Raw genomic sequence first — 22,323 nt, 5'->3', positions numbered from 1 at the left:
GACTACATAATCCCTACTGGTACATATCTAGAAAACGCAGCTGTTAAACCAGATATAATGATTTGGGACAGAGCAAATAAAAAAGCGACCATAATAGAAGTCAGTGTACCCAATGATACAGGGCTTAACAGAGCTGAGAGGGAATAGACAAAGTATCAAGGACTTATGTATGATATGAAACGAAATTGGAAATTAAAAGACGTTTCAATTATACCAGTCATCATAGAAGCAACTGGGCTTATGAAAAAGAACTTTAAAAAGTACATAGCAAGTATATCCAGTGAACCAAGTGCAAGTGATATACAAACGATTGCACTGAAAGGGACAGCTAGAATCCTAAAAAGAACTCTTGTTTGGACTCACTAAAATAGGGGTAAATGTCAGACATCTGGTTGGATGTTTCACGCCCCAGAAGAAAAAGATGAAGAAAAATGAAAAAAAAAGTGAGAGAACTTGAATGCCTACTAGACACTATCCTCGAGTGTCTAAGGTCTCTCTGTACAGGGGTTTGCCAGAACAATCTGGCACGAGGATACTTTTTCATAGAAGTAAACCCTGACAAAATATGCAAAATCACATAGTATTCGCAGCCCAAATAAGATCTCCTTTCTATGGCTAACCCACATTAGCTTTTACAAGAAATGGTGCACCTTCTCCAAGTGATGTTACCTCAAGTAATAGCACAAAGCTGGATACTACACCAGACTAGATAAATTCTTGTCCTGGAATCCAGTAAGACCAAGAGACCAAAATAAAAGATATACTACAACATATGAAAATGGTTAGTTGGGGAGAGGAAGATTACGTTCTCAATCTCTTTACTAACTGTATTAACCGTTCCTCTTAAGTTATCCAATTTACCAAATTTACACTACTAACGATTAATGATATTGTCCCATTGACTACTGTACACTCTTTAACCCTTATCCTCGAGTGGCCTCTGGACCTTGATAAGTGGTGACTCCTACGTAAAAACAATAAAATAAAAAATTCAGTGTTTGAGAGATAAAGAACTTTAATAGAACATTCGAATATCTATGTATCTCATATAGAGTTTGAGTGTTAGCCCCAGGTTGGGGGCCCCTTGATTTCTGAGAACTTCGACTGAACTAAAATAAAACAAAAAAGCATTTTACATTAAATAAAAACACTAAAAGCTTTCTCCGTTAGGTAGACAAGTAACTTATCTTGCCTTTGATAACATTTATTTGTTATATATTTGTTTTTTAACAACTTTTTCCGCATCTGTGTGTATAGTAATATAAACCCCCAAACTATTTTTGCAAAACTCTTTTTAGTTAATTATTTTATAACCAATTTTTGTAGAACATAGACAAGTGAGGCCCCTATAGCAAAATACACATCGGTGCAGTCACTGCAGTACTAGTTCGTTTGAGGGAGTATTCATTATTTTGAAAAGGAAAGAAATTTTGGCGTGTGTGGCCTTTTTTTTTTTCTTTTTTTTCGATATTATGCTTTTTTATTGGATATTTTTTCCTTACCGTGTTTTTTGTTTTGTTTTGAGGATGGATATTTTTTGTTTTTACCGTGCTTTTTTGTTTGGATGGATATTTTTTATCTTGCCGTTTTTTTTTTGTTTTTTGTAGATGGATATTTTTTGTTTGGCCATGTTGTTGTTTTTTTTGGGGGTGGGGATAAAAATTTCAATTTGGCTTGAACCTTGCGATTTTCGGATTATTTTGTTATTGTATTTTTTTAACCGGATTTAACGGTGTGTGTGTGGGGGGGGGTAAGGGCACAAGTTCCAAACATTTAAAAACATTAGAAACACCTCAAATATTGTGAGAGGCACTTAAACGATAAAAAAATCACGGTAACATAAGTGCATAAGCACCATAATTTTTTTGCTTACATTTTGTTTGTTTGTTAAAACCAGCTTAAAAAAAAAAATGATCCGGAAATCCCAAAATTCAAGCCAAATTGAATTTTTCATTTTTTATGTTTGGACGAAAATAATTATTAAAAAAAAAAAAAAAAAAACAGTTGTGTTTTCGCCAAGTAAGTTTTTTTTATTATTCAAGAAAAGAAAAGATAATCATAAAGGTTTTTGTTTATTATCGTCACAAATGCTGATCTAGACGTGCACCAATTTTCCTGTTAATAATAAAAAAAAACATGGGCAAACAAAAAATATCCATCAAAATAAAAAAAAAACACGCCCCCCCCCAAATATCCATCCCTCCAAAAAAGTATATAACAAAATAATCTGAAAAGCACAAAGTTCAAGCAAAAAAAAAAATAATAATAATAATAAAACAAGGCCACACACGCCAAACTTCTTTCCTTTTCAGAATAATGAATGCTTCCTCGAACGAACTGCATACAACATCGGAGCTGATGTTTATTTCGCTAGAAGGGTCTCACTCGTTTACGTCAGCCTAATTTTTTAAGGAGCAAAAACTTAAAAGTATTTAGGAAAATATATAATCTCGTTCCCTGTTTTACAAGTGATGAATTCAAAGCATTCATGAATGCCAATGGAATTCGGCACATTTTCACAGCTCCTTACCATCCTTCCTCAAATGGACAAGCTGAACGCAGTGTGCGCACTTTCAAGGAAGCGCTTAAAAGGATGGAAAAAGACCACAAGGCAACACTTGAAACCAACGTAAACAGATTTTTATTCACTTATAGGATAACTCCCAACTCATCAACTGGGGTTTCTCCTGCCGAACTGATGTTCCAACGACAGTTAAGAATGGCGTTTCATTTGGCAAAGCCAGACACATACAGCGCTCAGGATGTGAAAAATAAAATGGAAAGGGGGAGCAAAGTAATGGTACTGCTCCGTGAATTTAAAGTAGCCGATCCTGTACTTGTGCGTAACTATGGATCTACTCAACAATGGATTGAAGGTACCATTACCAGACAGTTGGGAGCAGTGAGTTTTGAAGTGGAAACTGATAGAGGGCTAGTAAGGAGACATGCGGACCAGCTTGTGAAACTCCCATCACTGGGAGCAGTGGGACTTACACCTGAGATACAAGCAGATAACGCTGCAGAGAATCTTGAGAATTTCAGCACACCAGAAGTTTCCAGCATGCCTAAAGTTCATGAGGAAAGTTTAATACTTGAGAGCAGGCATATGGAAGAAGTTGTAGGGACTTCAGCAGTGGTAGGAAAATCGGCATCACCACCCTCTCGTGAGTCAGGACATATTCGGAGACCACCCAAAATAATTTGAAGACTATATTTGTGATCCGGAGTAAGATTGAAGGGATGTAATATATTGGACAGGGTTATCTCCCTTACACTCCAATGAAACTATTGATGCCCTTTATCACTAGAGGGCGTAACAGTCTTTTACGGTGCATTTGTCAATAAAGCGAACGTGAAACAGCCATTTTGTTTTGGCACGTACTAACAACTCATTCATCTATAATGTTAATTTTGTGTTTTTATTCATGTGCAGTGTTGTTTGTTTTTGTGTTGTGTTTTAAATGAACACAGTTATTTTTAAAGTGTTTTCAAATCAAATTATTTTTTTTCTTTTAATAATTTTTATTTTGATTTTATTCAAAAAATATCTTTATTTAATAAATTAATTTTTTTAAATATAAGAACTTTGACTATTGTGCTGTTTTTTTATTTTATTTTTCTAAGACACACACACTAATATATATATATATTTAATATAATATATTTTTTATTTAACAATATATATTTTTTAATGTAATAGTATATATTATTTTAAAATACAATATGTATGTTATACGATTGATGTCAAAATTAAAACACGAAGTTATTAAAATAAACAATTGTTTATTTTTTTTATATATTTCGGAGTAAAAATCTCTCATCGGTCTTATAACTTTTCTCTTTTTCCTCACAATGATGTTAAGTCGAAAAAAGTCGAGGAAAGAGTCCAAGTTATGTTAACTGCGGTGTTGTTTTTGTAATGCAGGAAAGGTTGTGCTTGGCTGCGCAATTTAAAAATCAGGGTAGTTTTCTTTCTTTTTTTCTCCATAATAATAATAATAATAATAATAATAATAATAATAATAATAATAATAATAATCTAGAAACTTTTCTAATTAAAAATATATTCTTTGTAATTTAATAATATATAATATATATTTTTTTAAATATAATAATATAGATATTTTTTAATTTTATATGTGCACTTTTTATTTAATAATATATACATATATGTATATATATATTAATTTGATATACATATTTTTATTTAATAATATACGTATTTTTAATTTAATATTATACATACTTTTTTATTAAATATATATATTTTATTGAATAACCTATGTATTTTTAAGTTTAATAATATATGTATTTTTAAAATTTAATAACATATATTTTTTTAATTAAATATATATTTTTAATTTTGGAATTTTTTACATGAATAATATATGGATATTTGTAATTTAATAATATACATATTTTATTTAATAATATTTTGTATTTATTATTTATATTTAAAAATAGTTTTTATTTAATAATATATATTATATATATATATATATACATATATATATTTATTTAATATGCATATATATTTTTATTGAATATTACATTCATTCTTTTATAATTTAAAAAATACTTTTTTAACTTTAGAATATATTTTTTTAATTTAATATGTATATATTTTTTAGTTTAAAATATGTGTATATATTTTTCATAATAAAAACATATTTTTAAATTGATTAATATTATTTTTTACGATTAAAAAATATATATTGTTTAATTCAATAATATGTATATATATTTCATAATTTTAAATATATGTATTTTTTAAATTTATAATATAACTTTTTATAATTTTAAAATACGTTTTTTATTTTAGAATATAGTCTTTTTATAACTTATAATGATATATTTTTTAATTCATAATTAATTTTTTTAAATTTAACAACATATCTTTTATAATTAAAAAATGTATATTTTTTATTCAGTAAGATGTATATATATTTAAAAAAAATTATAATTTGTATATTTTTAAGCATATAACATAATTTTTATAATTTTTAAAATATAGTTATTAATTCAATGATATACTTTTTTATAATTTATTATATCTATTTTTTACTTTTATATAATTTTTTTAATTAAAAACATTTTAATAATATATTTGACAACGTAAATATATATATATATATATATTTATTTATTTGATAATAATTTTTTATAATTAAACATATTTTTAAAAGTTTATATAATTTTTTATAGTTTAAAAATGTATATATTCATTTAATTTCATATTTTTTTTAATTTAAAAAATATATATTTTGTATTTAATAATATATTTTTTCATCATTTTAAATATATATATATATATTTTCATGTAATAATGCAATGTTTTATAATTAAAATATATTTTTTAAAAATTAATATTATAATTTATAAATAAAAAATATAGATTTTTAAAAATTTTATGCTAAATTCTTTTTATAATTGAAATGATGCAATTATTTTCATAATTAAATAACAATTATATGATATATTATTATTTTTGATAATTTAATAATGTTTTGTAATTTTATATTTTTTATTATTTGATAATAAATTTTTTTATTATCATAAAAATACTTTTTTATTTAATATAATTTCTTTTTATTTTCAATAAGTATTTTTATAATTTAGTTAAACATTTTTATCAATTTAATAGTATATTTTTTCATAATATTTTTATACTATATATTTTTACTATATAGAAATATATTTTTAAATTTTTGATAAATTATTTACAATGTAATAATATACTTTTCAAATGATATATCCTGCGGTGGGTGGCCGTAAATAAAGGATATTCAAGAAAGGTATTCCACCAGGGAAATAAATGGATAAAGAGGTTCTGAAGTAATAAAGAAACAGAGAAGTTTATTGAGAATATTTACAGAGACAGCATGTTACGTTTTTCAAGTGTTCCCGCCTGTATTTTATAATTTAATAATATATTTTATAATTTAATAATATAATTTGAATGTCTACTGGAGAGAACTTGTGGATAAGGGTTATTGCATGTACAATAATCAATGGGATAGTATCGTAGTAATCGTTAATATTGGAGATTTGATAAAGTGTCTTATTAAGGGGGCGGTTCATCAGGAATTTGTTTATGTTGGACTTGAAGACATTCAAGTTGTAGTCAGGTGGGAAACAGGCAAATGGAAGAGAGTTCCACGGGCGTGCATTTCTAAGAAAGAAACTTTGTTCATGGAATCTACGTTTAGGTTTAGATAAAGAGCGGAGGAAATTATTGATAGTGATTTCTGCTAGATGGGTCTTTATTGTGAAAGATTGACGAGGGGAGGACCAGAGATTGAAGCTCAGACGAGCACTTGCTATGGAAGTAACGATAAAACAAAGACAGGCTCACAACATGTCTTCTGTTGGAGAGAGGTTGCTGGGAAGAGAAAAAGGCATCCCCCACTAGGCTACGAAGTCTATTTTGTATTCTGTCAAGGCAGGATAGGCTGTTTTTAGCAGCGCCTGCCCATATGTGGCAGCAGTACTCCATCCTTGGACGTACTTGGCTTTTATATAGATAGAGAATTGCATCAGCAGTGAGATATCTTCTGGAGCAGTAGAAGAATCCTACCATTTTTCCAACGACCTTGGCAACAGACTTGATGTACGTGTTCCATTTCAGATCAGGATTAAAGGTCAATCTCAGAATTTGTCAAAATATGGAGCCTCCCCAAGACGAGAGCCATCCATTTCAATTGATGTCAGATGGAGATCAGAGCGTTGATGTAAAGATAGAAGCTTGGTTTTAGCTGCATTGAAAGTAACCAGCCACCTCCTCCCCCACTGTACCACGTGCTCAAGATCAGAGGAGAGAGAATTAGAGAGAACTTTGTCATTTACGGCCTTTGATGTGTTGTCATAGATGTCAACAAATGATTTAAGTATGTGTTTTGGGAGATCATTGATGTAGATCAGGAAGAGAGTTGGACCCAGGATGGACCCCTGAGGGACTCCAGCATTAATACTGTGGGCCTCTGATTTCTGCCCATCAACCACTACTCTTGTGAACCTATTAGAGAGAAATGATTTAATAATTGAGAAAACATTTCCAGTTATACCGTAGATGGAAATTTTGTAAAGTAGGCCTTTATACTATACCTTATCGAAGGCTTTTGATATGTCAAGAGCAATTGCCCTAGAAAGGAAGCTTTTGTCAAGAGATGCACTAATCCTATGTGATATAACTGTAATAAGATTTCTTTGGTATGACTAGCCATCACTAGCTTTGACGAAGAATTGTACACTTTCTCCAAGTGATGTTACTTCAAGTAAGAGCAAGAATCTGGATACTCCACCAGACTAGATGAATTCTTGTCCTGGAAGACATGAAGAGACCATAAGAAATGAACACTATAACATATTTAAATGGTTAATTTAGGAAATGAAAATTATCTTCCCAACTTGTTTACTAACTCGATGTTTGAGATGTAAAGGATATTTTTTTGATGGAATATTCGAGTATCCATGTGTCTCGAATGTTCAAGAAATGAAGTCCAAGAGATCAAATGTTATCCCCGGAAAGGGGGTCCCTAGATTTCTGAGAACTTAGTTTGAAGTAAAAAGAAAAAGAAAAAAAAAAAAAAAAGAAAAAATAAGCATACCATTTCAAACCTGTAATATTTAAAAAAATAATACAAGAATCATTCCAAAAATAAAGCCTTCTATTTATTTGACTAAAAAATTGAAAAGCTATGAAAAAGAAAATTAATGTAACTGCGATGCCATATTTTTCTTTCCATTTCAAAAAACTCAATCATGCTTTGCAAAGCCCAAAATGAAAAAATATGATATTCAAAAAATATAATATTAAAAAAAAAAAACATATATATAATATTAAAAAAATATATATAATATTAAAAAAAAATATAATATTAAAAAAATATAATATTAAAAAAATATAATATTCAAAAAATATAATATTCAAAAAATATAATATTCAAAAAATATGATATTAAAAAAAAATAATATTCCAAAAAAAATATAATATTCAAAAAAATATATAATATTCCAAAATATATAATACTCAAAAAAAATATAATATTAAAAAAATATATATAATATTAAAAAAAATATAATATTAAAAAAATATATATTAAAAAAATATATTAAAAAAAATATATAATATTAAAATAAATATAATATTCAAAAAGAAAATTAATGTAACTGCGATGCCGTATTTTTCTTTCCATTTAAAAAATTTCAATCATGCTTTGCAAAGCCAAAAATGAAAAAAAACAATTTTCATCTATATATATAAAAGCGAAAATGTATGTATGTATGTATGTATGTACGCTTTTTCTCGATGTCCACAAAAGGCTTCTTTCAGAGAAGCGCTCACTCGCTTCACAACTTAAAACTTTTTATATCATCTATAAATTGTAATATCTCGCAGTTAACCACAGAGCTCGCCTGTCTATTTAATTTTATTGACTTTCAAACATTAATTATTCCACATTTCCCGCATCGGCACGCGTTACATTCGGTTTTCGGTATAAACAAAAAGCGAAACTCGACTCTAATCACAGGCCCAGAGCCAGTGGTCTCTAGAGAGCTAAGTAACGTTTGGTCAATGTCGACTTCGTCATATCAGACGGTAGCTTTCATTTCGAGACGAGGGAGCGGGTTTTTATTGACCTCATTAAAAACTGTCCCGCACAAAATGCTAACTGCTAAATACCTATCGCCGTCACATCAATCAAAAACGCGCACCTGTTTTTTTTTTTTCACACTTTACTATTTTCCAACTGCGCATCGACAACTTTTTCGAATCTATGTGTATAGTAATACAAACCCCAGAAGTAGCCTACAGGAGTCGACAAAAATACACCAAGAATTTTCATTGCAAACACTGGAAGAATGGGCCAACCAACAGCATGCCAAATATTTTCTGAATGAATTAATCCAGGATAATAGAAGGCCCTATAGACTGGCTGCAGGAGAATCACTCCATAATGATCAGGAGAGAATTTTAATAGCTGAAAAACTTGTATACTGCTTTATCTCCCTTTCCGCCTAAACTGACCTGCCTAATCTCCCTTTCTACCAGTTTATCCTGTTCTTAATGACCATCGTTATGTTTCCTTGATAGCCACAGACTTCTTTTTACAAAAAACTCAGTAGCAGTTGTCCTACTCGATGAATTATCGTAATTTTTGGATATATCAATTTTTTTCGATATGGCAATAAAGTATATAATATCATTTTTACTTAAAACGACAAATTAAAAAAATTGATCAGTCTACTTATAGTTTTACAATCAACAGATTTTGAAATGGTATTTGTGCATTATTACTGTCATAGAACAACCTTTTTGGTTTCATTTTGAAGATCGCAGAACAAGAGGAAGACAATGCAATTCCAAAATTACCTGAATATTAATGAATTAACAAAACAACTTTAATCGTGTTAGCAGGTGGAAAATTGCCGCCATCTTGTTTAAACCAAAACAGAAAATTACCTTCTTTTTTTTAATTCTCATGTGTTTTATGATCGTTTTCATTAAATTCTACTTTTTATTTTCTTTAATAAATAATTTTCTACGTTATCAATTTTCGCAATTTTTTTGATATAATCATCTTAAAACTGCGATGAATACGTAGATATCATTGTTTTCATGTGAAATTCAGTTTTACGATTTCCGAAAATCTCGTCCCAATTCTGTAGAAGCAACATTGTTTTAAATAAAATAATTGGTGCTTTAGCACCAATTATTTTATTTAAAACAATGTGTTAATAAAAAAATAATTAATTTAGAAAAAACAACTGTCATTTTAATTTTTAATAATTTTTTTCGTCACAGGAAACGGTTTAAGAAAAACAAAACTCTGCGAATACCTTTCTTACTCACTATCCTATACTCAAGGAGAGCAAGGAGCGTTCTAAAAACATCCGTTTCCCGTGACTCGCCCTGTATGTTTTTATTAAAATATTTTATATACAAAAAAGTTTTTCATTTTTGTTCTGCTGACAATGTTTCGCTTTTTTGGTTAGCAAGGTCAAGGCTTTTCATGAAGTTCAAGGTTTCATAACCGACAGCAATCTTGGCTTTGGTTGGTTGGTTTTGTTTTACGGCATATCAACCCTTTTCAGGTTATTTAATGCCGAATCCAAAGAAATTTTTTTTAATAGAATATATTTGTTGTTTTCAAGTCGGTTTCTATTCAACCCATAGTTGGAACCCTAACAGGTACTACCACTCTGGGTCAGAGTGGACCTGGGAGCAATGGTATTAAAGGGTGGCTCCACACTCCCAAAAAGCCCACAAGCTGGGGCCTCACAACTGGATATAGTTTAAGGTCATATCCAGGACCCCCATTGAGGGACTTTTACCCTCTGCAGGGGGGCAGTCGGCGTATTCTAATGCCCCACCGACAGGGCCGAATCTTGGCTTTGGATCACGAACTTTGGACATATTTAAAATGTGATTTTCTCCACTTAAAATAATTTTTAAGTCGAAATGACTCCTCATGTCATAATATTTAATAACAAAAACACATTTCGGGTTTGTATTACTGTACACATAGATTCGAAAAAGTTGTCAAAAAACAAATATATTACAAATAAATATATCAAAGGCAAAATAATTTACCTTTTTTACCTAACTGGATAAGTTTTTAGTGTTTTTTTATTTATTTAATGTAACATGTTTATTCAGCTTGAAAAACAGTGTTTACCGTCGTTACCGATGTATTGGGAAATTTAAAATGGCGCTGCTGAGCCGCCGAACTCTCTGCTGAACCACGGTAAGTTTGGGAAAATGAGTTAAAAATAGAAAAAAATATACAAAATACTGTAAGAAACTCGCTCAATATATGTGACCGTGACTTATATTCGGTGGGTTTTTTAACAGTATTTTGTATTTTTTCATTTTTTTTATTTTTAATTCATTTTCCCACACTTACCGTTCGGCGGCATTTTTAATGTTCCAAGACATCAGTAAACACTGTATGTTTTTCGAGCTTAATGTTACATTAAATAAAAACAATAAAAAAAATCATTCGCTTAGGTAGAAAAGTAACTTATCTTGCCTTTGGTAACACTTATTCGGTACTTGTACAGTTTAGTCAAGACATTAAAAAATAAAAATATCGAAAAAAGTTTAAATTGTATCCGTTATAGAACGAAATTCTCCGGGAAAAAAATTTCACTTAATTTCATCAAGTAGTTCTTTCTTTTTTTTTTTACAGCGGAAAAACACGTTTTTATGAGAGCGCGTTGAAAGCGGCCATCTTGGATTTAAAAAAATTTGTTTGAATTTTAGAAATGACAAAGGGAGATAACTCCAGTTAAAGCGCTGACACCCCTTCCCATCTTTAATACTAGCTTTTCTTCCTAAAAGTCGAACATTTTGCTCGGTATCATAACAAATTGTTTTTTCGCTGTAAAAAAAAAAAAAAAAAAAAAAAAAACTACTTGATGGAATTAAGTAAATTTTATTTTTCAGAGAACTTCGTTCCATAACGTATACATACAATTTAAACTTTTTTCGATATTTTCATTTTTTAATGCCTTGACTAAACTTTACAAGTACCCTTTTTTTTTGGTGCCGGGAAAACTCGTCTCGGGAAAACCCGTCTCGGGAAAACTCGTCTCCGGAAAACTCGTCCCCTTTCGCTAGGTAGGAAAACTGGTCCCGTATTGAATAAATATCGATTGAAAACACATTTTATGATCGTTCTTGAAGGAGATATTGTTTTATAAAATAGACTATAGCCCCCCATAATATTTAAAAAAAAATATTTTTACTTGTTTAATTTTTTTTTTTTTTTAAATAAAATTGATTTTCTAAGTGTCCATTTTCTACCTAACTGGCTAAGTTCTTAGTGGTTTCACTTATTTTAAAGCGTTTATTATGTTCATACAAAGTTAATTACAAATTTTTTTGTTCTTATTTTAACGATGTTTTTTGGAGTCATAAAAACAATAATAAAAAAAAAAAAAAATTAAAAAACAGGGAGCGATTATTCGATTCTTCGTTACTTTTTTGTTTTGGTTTTTTAATTATGATAGTTTTTTTGTTGTTATGTTTTTGTTTTCTCTCATACCAAATGCACTCATGCGTTATTTAAAATTATAATTTTATCAATTATCAACATTTATTGTCGTCCTGTCAAATTTTGCAAAAATTAACTAATAAATTAAAAGCGAAATATTTTTTTGGCGCGAGAGATGCCATCAGTGTAAGAAATTTCGTGAAAATAGTGAATAATTCCACCCCATCTTTCCAAGCTTATAACTCCTCGAAAAATGTAATTCAAGCCCTAATTTTTTTTTCAATTAAAGGAGCAAGGACCAAGGTTTTATTAAAAAAAAAAACAAAAAAAAACAATGTGTTTTTTTTTAAAAAAAAGGTTTTAAACTTCGGATTTTACAGGTAAATTTCTAAACAAGCGATTTTTTTGTTGTTGTTTTACATTTGAATATATCATTTATTGATCTTTTCTCTTCAATTTGTGATATATAAAACTCTCCGACATAAATTAATTATTTACTTTTTAATAGACATTTCAAAATGAGAGGCGTGAATTATTCGACCCCCTGTCTTTCCAAGCTTATAACTCCTCGAAAAATGTAATTCAAGCCCTAATTTTTTTTTCAATTAAAAGAGCAAGGACCAAGGTTTCATTAAAAAAAAAAGACAAAAAAAAAACAATGTGTTCTTATAAAATAAGGTTTTAAACGTCGGACTTTACAGGTAAATTTCTAAAAAAGCGATTTTTTTTTTGTTTTAAATTTGAATATATTATTTATTGACTTTTCTCTTCAATTTGTGATATATAAAACTCCCCGACATAAATTAATTATTTACTTTTTAATAGACATTTCAAAATGGGTGACACTTGGGGGGGGGGCGTGAATTTAAAAAAAAACGTTTGTCTAAAATATTATATTCGGTTTATTGGAAAGAACATAAAATTTCACATTGACCCTGAAAATATCGTAAAAATAGAATCAATAGAAAAATTTTGATAGATTTTTAAAGTTTAAAAATTGAAAAATATTGAGTTCGGAAAATTCATTACTGCTTAAAAAAAAAAAAAATTTCTATTACTTTTAAAACAACTGTAATAGTTTATTTTGGAAGTATAATCCATAAAGAAAATAAATAACCCACTTTTAACAGAGAAATTACGAGATTTTTATATTGTATTCGCAGTTTCGTGTTAGGGGTGTCAAAAATTCCTACAAAAATTCTGATACTGCTAGAACAATCTCTCGTTAACTCATTTTTAATTTTTACTTCAATATTCTAAAATCAATCATTAAGAGAAAAAGTAATCACTAAATAAATTTATTAATCAATTTTATTGAAAACTCCGCTATCGTTTATCAAGAATCTTTTTAATTTCATTTTTTGTTGGTTGTTTTTCGGAGGGAGATATAGTTTTTACCCCCCCCCTCTCAAAATTATATTTTAAAAAATAATAAAATTTTCTTTTTAAAACCAAATCTCCCTTAGTAATTTCTTTAATTTTCTATTTTTTAGCGATTATCAAGACCCCTAAGATGTGATATACCGGACATTATTTCTCGTCCTCACGTAACACTTTTGTTTGTTTTCTGTTTTTTTTTTCTTTACCGAATAAACGATTCCAAATAAATTAAACAACAGTAAATAAGAAAATTCTTTTTTATATTAATATTAAAAAAAAAAAAAAAATGCGGTCTCGTTTATGAACATAATAAACGCTTTAAAATAAGTGAAACCACTAAGAACTTAGCCAGTTAGGTAGAAAGCGGACACTTAGAAAATCGATTTTATTTAAAAAAAAAAAAAAAACATTAAACAAAAAAAATATTGGGTTTGTATTACTGTACACATAGATTCGAAAAAGTTGTCAAAAAACAAATATTATTTGTATTGTTCAATGTTTTAAATGATAAAATTAGGTAGGGGAAAAATGGGCAAGCAAAAAAATGGGGGACCTAGTTTTGAAAGCCGATTTATAATAATTTTTTGTAGGTTTCCGACCACTTTTTGATTGCATTTGAAAGATTAAGGACTAAACTTAATTTCTTACAGAGAGGGAAAAAATATTTGTACACGTGAAAAAAAAAAAAAAAAAAAAGTTATGAAATGTTTTCGCGGCGAGCTAATGAATTCAGCTAAATTTTGAAGTTAAATAAATTCATTGTAAAAATCCTTTAAAAGATAAATATTAGTTTTCTGGGTCTAATAAGACAACTAGTAAATTAAAATCCTAAGATATTGAATTAAATTATAAAAAAAAACAACATCTTGTTTATACAAAATACAGCCCAATTAGCCATAAAAAAAAAAAGAAAAAACAAGTAATTATGCCATTCGGGAAAACGCAACCGATAAAAGTTTGTAAACACGAATATACGGAAGCGCAAAATTTCAGCCAATCAAAACGATATTTCAAAATGAAGTCATGATAGTAAAAGGAAGTAGGGGTGTCAGATTTCTTTTTCCCCCTCCCCCCAGACGTGCATCTATACATTCATATTCTGAAAGTTTGTATAAATTTTTACCATTTTTTAATTTAATTATTTTTTATGTTCTCGTTTTTAATTTTTTTTTTTTTAATTACTGTTCAAGATTATATAAAAAAAATTATGTTACGCCGAAAGTTTCACGTTCTTGCGAGCAAGAAAATTATGTTGCAATATGAGAAATCTGTAATTAAAAAAAAAGTAAAAATATTTTTGCTATTTGTGTAAAAATATTAAATAAACAATGCTTAATTCAATGGTAATATCGGTAGTTCGAGAAATTAATTTTTCTTCGAGTTTGTGGGGGTCGCCTGGCCTTTTTTTGGGAACTGACTTCCTCCACAAATAATAAAAATAAAAATAAGAAATCTTATGTGCAACACAAACGGAGGTTTATTTCCGGAATAGAAATAACAAATAATAACAAGTTAAAACATAGTTCTCAATATTTCAGAGTTCTTTTTTTTTTTAGTTCATATGAAAGGTGGAGAGTCTCTTTTTTGTGTTCTTTGAATGTTCAAATATGTAACATAGACAATATTAATGTTCGTCTGTTAAAAGAGAGTATTAATGCGCGGAGCAGTGGAAATGAAATAATTGATGTTTGCACGCGTGGTAAGTCCTAATGAGAAAGCGTTGAATGAGTCGGAAGAGTTTAAAGAGACGAAAGAATGCTCGAAAGGCTAAGAGACTAAAGAGATAGATTTTGTGTTTGTGCATGTTTATATTTGGTTTGATTCGCTCCAAACGAGCTCTAGAAAATCAGTTTTAAAATGTGTCCGAGGAGGAATTCCATTGGACGGAAGACATCAACTACGTACGCACCTTTGGTATATAAAGGTCACGCCGGAATTTGCGTGGGTGTCATTTTTCATTTTTTTAACGCGCCGAAACAATCAATTGCACTGCGCGCCTAAATTGTATTTAACGATTTTAAATTTGAATATTAAACTGTGCCAACTGGCACAAGTTATATTGAATTAAGGGAGGGGTTAAAATGTTTATACATTTTGAGCATCGGCATTCATTTTGCCCGTACCTAATAAAATAAAATTTTAAATTTATAAAATAAAGCACATTCAATCATTTTAAAACTTTATCTTTCATTATTCCTCTTTTTCTTTTTTTTTTTTTTTTTTTGTTAAACAACGTGGTTTACATTAGGCGCTATTTTGGCCAAGATCAAAGTGTAGTATCTGTTCTTAAGATGCTGCTGCAATGCTGCACTGCAGTCTGCACTTCAATTTCTTGTTCTCTTTCGGTGGAGGAGCAGTCTTTACTCCTTCACGATTGAGACCATTTTTTTTTTTGTACCTTTTCTCCACGTTAAAAAACGACCCTGGTGTCTTACTCTGTCCCGTGGGGAGGCATTGTAAATATATACATTAAGCGCTATATACCGGTGTCGACACAACGTGTCCCTTTTTGTGATACTAGAGTTGGAGGCTATTTGTACAACTAAACGACAAAGCTGCCATATTTATTTTCCAATGATTCCCTTTCTCTTTTTATTTTATTGACTCTTCTTATAAAATACGTCTTTTCCATATCTACATCTATTTGAATGTTTTGTTGGATTTCTTATGTAAGACGAAGATGGCTGACTACCGGCCTCGTTTATTCACGTTTTCTGCGAGATTTTTTTACAAGGGAGACAACTCGTTAACACAGAATGTCTAGTAACATGTGTTCTGGGCTTTTTGACTAGGGACAAAGTGTAGTATCGGTTTTTCTTCACCTTTTCTCTCCTCAGTCAGTAAAAGAGAAATCCTTGGAGTTTAGTTTACAATCAACAGATGTACAAAAAACAAAAAAAACAAAAAACAAACCCCAAAACAAATATATAACAAATAAATTACTTTTCTACTTAACTGGATAAGTTCTTAGTGTTTTTATTTAATGTAAAAATGTTTATTCGGTTCAAAAAACAAGTAGTATTAAACGCTACGTGCAAAGAAGAAAAAAATGGTTGCGAAGTCTCTTTGTATCTTTGAAGTTTTGACAATGAATTAAAAATTAAAAATAAAACAAAATGATAGAACCCCATTGAATATGGGCAGATTTGCAGTTAGGCCCGTCTAGAAGATCATATCAGATGTTACACCGTCAAATCGTGATATTACGAATCATTAGGAATTTGATCTTAAAGAAAATTATATTAAATGAATTTGACGTAAAACACTTGATTAAATAAAGTAAACGAAAAAAAAAAATTTTTTTTATATATATTTATAGCTATAACTATTGACATTATTCATGACAGTATCCAAGAATACCCAAGCTTAAACATGCAAGCTACAAAGTTGTGGCGTACCAGTTAAATAAATTAATAAATTCAAATATCTGGGATAACGATGTTAGGTAATAGCCGAGTACACATAGATAGATAGATAGAAAGATAGAACTATCTGTCTATATAATTATCTTTCTATCTATCTATTTGTCAATATAATTATCTATCTATCTATTTGTCAATATAATTATCTATCTATTGATGTAGCGGACCAGGGTATACTACCCTAGCTCGCCACAAGAAAATAATGAAACGAATGGAATTGAAGGAAACAAAGACTCAATTGATGGATAAGATAAACGTCGTTTATTTGCTGTTGAAAGAATGAACGTTTTAGTTATAACATGTGTTCATGTCCGTGCATATGTAACCAATGTTCGTTGCGGGACTGGTGTTGTAGAAGAAAAGGAAATGTGTGTTCATCTCAAGGTCGGATCACTATCGTTTGTTCGCGCATGGGAAGAGAAATGAGTGTTGTAGTGAAAATGAGAATGATAGTCCAGCGTGTAGACAAAGAAGAGGATATGAGAGTTGACATCAGTTAGTAGTCAGCTACGCGAAGGTGTTCTCAGGGAACAGTAGTAGATAGGGAGAGAAAAAGTGAGAATGTGTACATACAGTCTTTAGCTTGTGCCCCATACATAGTAGTAAGTGGGCGTGAGGTATGCGTGTGCGCACGCCGAAACAACGCCGGCTAGCGCGCCGACCAGCCACCTAGGAGGCTAGTCTCAAAAAGGAAGAAGCCGGTTGTTGTTCTTTGTTTTATACTTCTTTCCGGTGGTCATTTGCGCATGTGTATATTTCCTTAGAAAGCGGAAGTGACGTCGTCCATGTGTGCGTTCGTGTGCACGTGTGTGAGTACATATGTGTGCGTTAGCGCGTGTGTCTATACACGTGAATGTGAGTGTATGTACACGAACGTGAATATGTGTACATGTGTGGACGTAGGCGTGTATGTTTGTGTGCGCGTATGTATATGACATAGTTTGAAATGTGAGTGTGTGTTTTTGTGTGAGACTTTAAAAAGGCTCGTACACTATATAATTATCTATCTGCCTATATAAGTATTTATCTATCTATCAATGAGTGGAAAACACAGATTTGAATCGTCATGTTTCGACAACGTATCAAACTCATTGACCCCATGGGTTGCACTGGAAGTATGCAAGTGGGTACCGGACATGACGTGTAACATGTCATGTGTTCCTATTTGTGCAAACATAGTTTGAGTTGAGTCCAAGACACCGAGAAAGACAGGCTAAAACAGGTCTCTTCATGAAGGAAGAGACAGTCTCAGAAGGGAAACATAGAAAAAAACCCAAGCCGAGAGTTCATCGATCACTTCACTTCTGCTATGACGAATACCTCGGAGTGAATAAGATATACAAAATCTTAAAACGTCTTCGTCTCTGTCTTGTGAAGCATCTTCCTTAAAGCAGATCTGGCTCCCCAAGATGGTTAAAGAATCCCCCTGAAGTGACTAACAGCAGATAGTTATGTCGTCTTTGTTATATCTTTGATATATGTTAATATGCACAGACAACACTAAACAAGTCATGGGCCGTTAAGATAGACATTAAGGACATGAGGACAACAGTCTGTTATATATCACAAACACAACGTACATATATATATATATATATATATATATATATATATATATATATATATATATACATATGTTCCATTATGATAAGAATACAACAAACATTTATTTAGCACCACATACACACACAAGTACAATTCAACACTAACACAGCTGGAAAATGCTGCGGTCAAACCTGACATGGTTATATGGAATAAGTCAGAGAGAGTTGTAACCTTGGTTTAAGTGAGTGTCTCTAATGATGGAGGTCTGAACAGAGCTGAAAGGGAGAAATAGACCAAATATCAACGTCTCATGTATGATATGAAAAGAAACTGGAATCTTAAGGAGATATCAACCATATCATTTATTATAGGTGCCACAGGGCTTATGAAGAAGAACCTAAATTCCTATCTAACTAATATTCCTTGTGAACCAAGTGCAAAAGAGATCCAGACAATTGCACTTAAGGGAACAGCAAGGATACTAAAAAGAGCTCTCGGTTGGTTTTAATAAAAAGCAGGGGAATGTTGGCAGCTGGTTTGGCTGCCTCATACCCAGCATTACAATCTTCAAAGGAAGAAAAAAAAAATACAACATTGGTTCACATCTTATGGAAGCTACAAGTATTTTAGTGGTGAATGCTCTGACGAACTGCAATCACTTGTGCCCCCACAACGTGAGCACCCTCGACAAACCCGACAGGCTGCTAAATCCCACCCCCACACTGTAGAGATCCCTAGATGTAAAAGATCTTTCTATTCCAATAGTTTCTTCCCCAGAACCGCTAGATTTTGGAATTCCATTCCAGGTCCCTGCTTCCCCAAGAGTACTGACGTGCAGAAGTTCAAGTGTAATGTGAACTGACATCTTGCTGCCCAAATACCTACATAGTACCCCAGTAGTTGTTGCCCCTGATAGTAGCCCCCTACACCAAAGTGGCAATTTGCCTTGTTTGGGGTGAAAATGTAATTCAAAAAAAGAAAGAAAAAAAAGAAATACAAAGTCGCAAAGCCATAACCAATATCGCTTTGAAGAAACTGTCATCAGTCATGACTAGGGCTTTTTTTTTCCATTAGACATCACCACTTATAAAGGCCCAGAGGCCACTCAAAGATAATGGTTAAAGAGTGTACAGTAGTCAATTGGACGATATAATAATCATTAGTAATAGAAATTCGGTAAACTTGTTACCAGAGTATGACAAGAATATTCTTTTCATTGTTTTTGACTCTCGAGTAAAATATTCATTGATATGTTTTTGTATACAGTGTTGTGGTTATCTGTGTCTAACTGTGTCAGATATATACTCAAGAGTCAAACAGGTGATGGGAATATTCTGTTGTCATAGCCCTAGTGATGATCAACAGAAACATTAAAATAGACATCAAATTCAGACTAGTCTAAAGTATGTATGGTCTGGGTTTTTTTTTTTTTTTTTTTTTTTTTGTACAGTTTTGAGTGCTGGACAATCACCAGCATCACAAGGAAGAGACTAGAGGACAACTGAAACTTGATATCTGAGGAGAATTTTGAAGATATCCTAGATAGAAAAAAAAATCAAACAAACCAAGAGGTATTAGAAATGGCAAACACAGAAAGGGCTCTAATAAGAACAGTACGAAAAAGGCAAATAAGGTTCATGGGCCATTTCTACAGAAAAAGCGGAATAGAACTCATTAGCTTGCTGAGAAAGATCGCGGGTAGAAAAAGCAGAGGACGACAGTGAGAAGCATATGTTCAGGGTCTGAACACCTGAGCACCATAAAAAATGATGAGCAACAATGAATTCATGAATGCCTTGAAGAAGAGAGATAGATGGATAGTCATAGCTGTCAATTTGCTCCAGGCAGGACACCACTTGAATGACTGAACATTATTCTAAACAAGAAAAAAAAAATGAAATAATTTATTTTTTGCAAATATTTTTATTCAAATAGAATACATACATATACATAGAAAAATCTATTGTGTTTTTTGAGTCTCTTAATTTTGTGATTTTTTATTTTTATTTTTTTTGACAAGCAACCACAATTCTGGATCCACCAATGTTCTCTTAAGTCAAACAAGTAAATTTTAAAATTCTTTATCATATTCATAAGAGGAAATTTTCATGGCTGAATATTGAAATCGAAGATATTCTGTCCGACTCAGAGTGTCAGATTAGAATTCATTCATCTTTTCAAATGGAATAAGGACAATAGACTTAATGAAGTGCATGAAAATTATTTTCTTCATTGGCAATTCTTAAAAACATTTGCACGACTATATTTCATAGCACAGATTTTAGTTGATATGCAGTTTTAGGGTTTGGTACATTTGTAGGGGACTAGGATATATAAATACCCCAATCCCATTACAAAAGAATAATGAAACGAATGGGAATTGAAGGAAACAAAGACTCAATTAATGGATAAGATAAATGTCGTTTATTTGCTGTTGAAAGAAATGAACATTTTAGTTATAACATGTCCGCGCGTATGTAACCAATGTCCGTTGCAGGACTGGTGTTGTAGCAAGAATAGGAAATGTGTTTTCATCTCAAGTTCGGGTCATTATTGTTTGTTCGCGCGTGGGAATTGAAGTGAGTGTTGTAGTGGAAATGAGAATCCAGCGTGTAGGCAAGGAAGAGGATATTAGAGTTGTCATCAGTTAGTAGTCAGCTACGCGAAGGTGTTCTTAGTGGCCAGTCGTAGATGGAGAGAGAAAGAGGGAGAATGTATACATACTGTCATTAGCTCGTGCCCCATACATAGTAGGAAGTGGGCGTGAGGTGCGCGTGCGTGCACCGAAACGGCAGCGGCTTGTTCACCCAACCTCTCTAGCCGAGAGCTAGTCCTAAAAAGAGGATTAGAAACAGCTTGTCTCCTTGTTTTATACTCGTTTCCAGAGTGTCTTTTGCGCATGTGTATTTCCTTAGAAAGCGGAAGTGACGTCGTCCATGTGTGTGTTCGTGTTCGCGTGTGTGAGTACATGTGTATACGTAAGCGTGTGTGTATATATACATGAATGTGAGTGTATGTACGCGAACGTGAATATGTGTACATGTGTGGACGTGGGCGCGTATGTTTGTGTGCGCGTATGTATATGACAGCTTGAAATATGAATGTGTGTTTTGTGTGAGACTTGGAAAAGGCTTGTACACATTTCGGCAGGGCACAATTCGGCATCAAATTAGCCAAGGTTTTTAAAAATATTTTTTTTATCAATTCAGTAAACGAAGACATGTTTTTCTTTGCATAAAATTGAAACCAAAATTATTAAAAGAAAAAAATTAATTTGATCTAAATAAAAAGAACTTAGAAAATAACCGCGTTTATTTTAAACACAAAAAACCCCAGACAACACACGGTCGTCAACAATGAGATTATATTTGGGCCAAGATCAAAGTGTAATATCTGTTCTTCAGATGCTACACTTCAAGTTCTTGTTCTCTATCAGTGGAGGAGATATCCTTCATAACTGAGACAATTTTTAATTTTGTTCCTTTCTCCCACATAAAAAAACGACCCTGGTGTCCGGCCATGTTTTTACGCTAGGTGGCAGTGTCAGTCATAGAGAGGTAGATTTGTTTATGGCGAGCACAGACGTCTGTAAAAAATATGGCCGCCAAAGAATACAATGCGGTTTTTTATATCTTGATAAAAACTTGTCTCTGCAAAATTACAATGTGATTTTCGTATTAACCTTATAAAATTTTAAGGAAAATTGTGGAGGCAGATCTAATATAAAAAGACAAGAAAAAAGTATAAAATCTTTATAAAGATGTGATTGCCATGGTCGATGCTGAATTGTGTCTCTGCCGCATCGGTCACACCATCAAAATCAGTCAAGCTGTACGGCGACACTGAATCAGCCACACTGAAGCCTGAAAGAACTACACTCATTATCAACACCACAGTTCACAATGACTTTGGCCTTAATAGAGCTGAACGGGAAAAGATAACAAAATATCAGAACCTAAGAAATAATCTAAAAACGA

At 31.2% G+C, this 22,323-nt stretch overlaps 1 long non-coding RNA gene across 1 annotated transcript in view; it reads right to left on the bottom strand.

Moving 5' to 3' along the window:
* The window catches only part of LOC145269673 (uncharacterized), a 73,711-nt gene that overhangs the window by 22,196 nt on the left and 29,192 nt on the right, over window positions 1-22,323 (bottom strand). The window lies entirely within an intron of this gene.

This window comes from Euprymna scolopes, chromosome 45 (genome assembly GCF_053919585.1).
Source record: "Euprymna scolopes isolate OS-2025 chromosome 45, ASM5391958v1, whole genome shotgun sequence".
NCBI lineage: Eukaryota > Metazoa > Mollusca > Cephalopoda > Sepiida > Sepiolidae > Euprymna > Euprymna scolopes.
The sequence above is the reverse complement of the archived record's forward strand: the minus strand, read 5'-3'. Positions and strand labels throughout refer to the sequence as shown.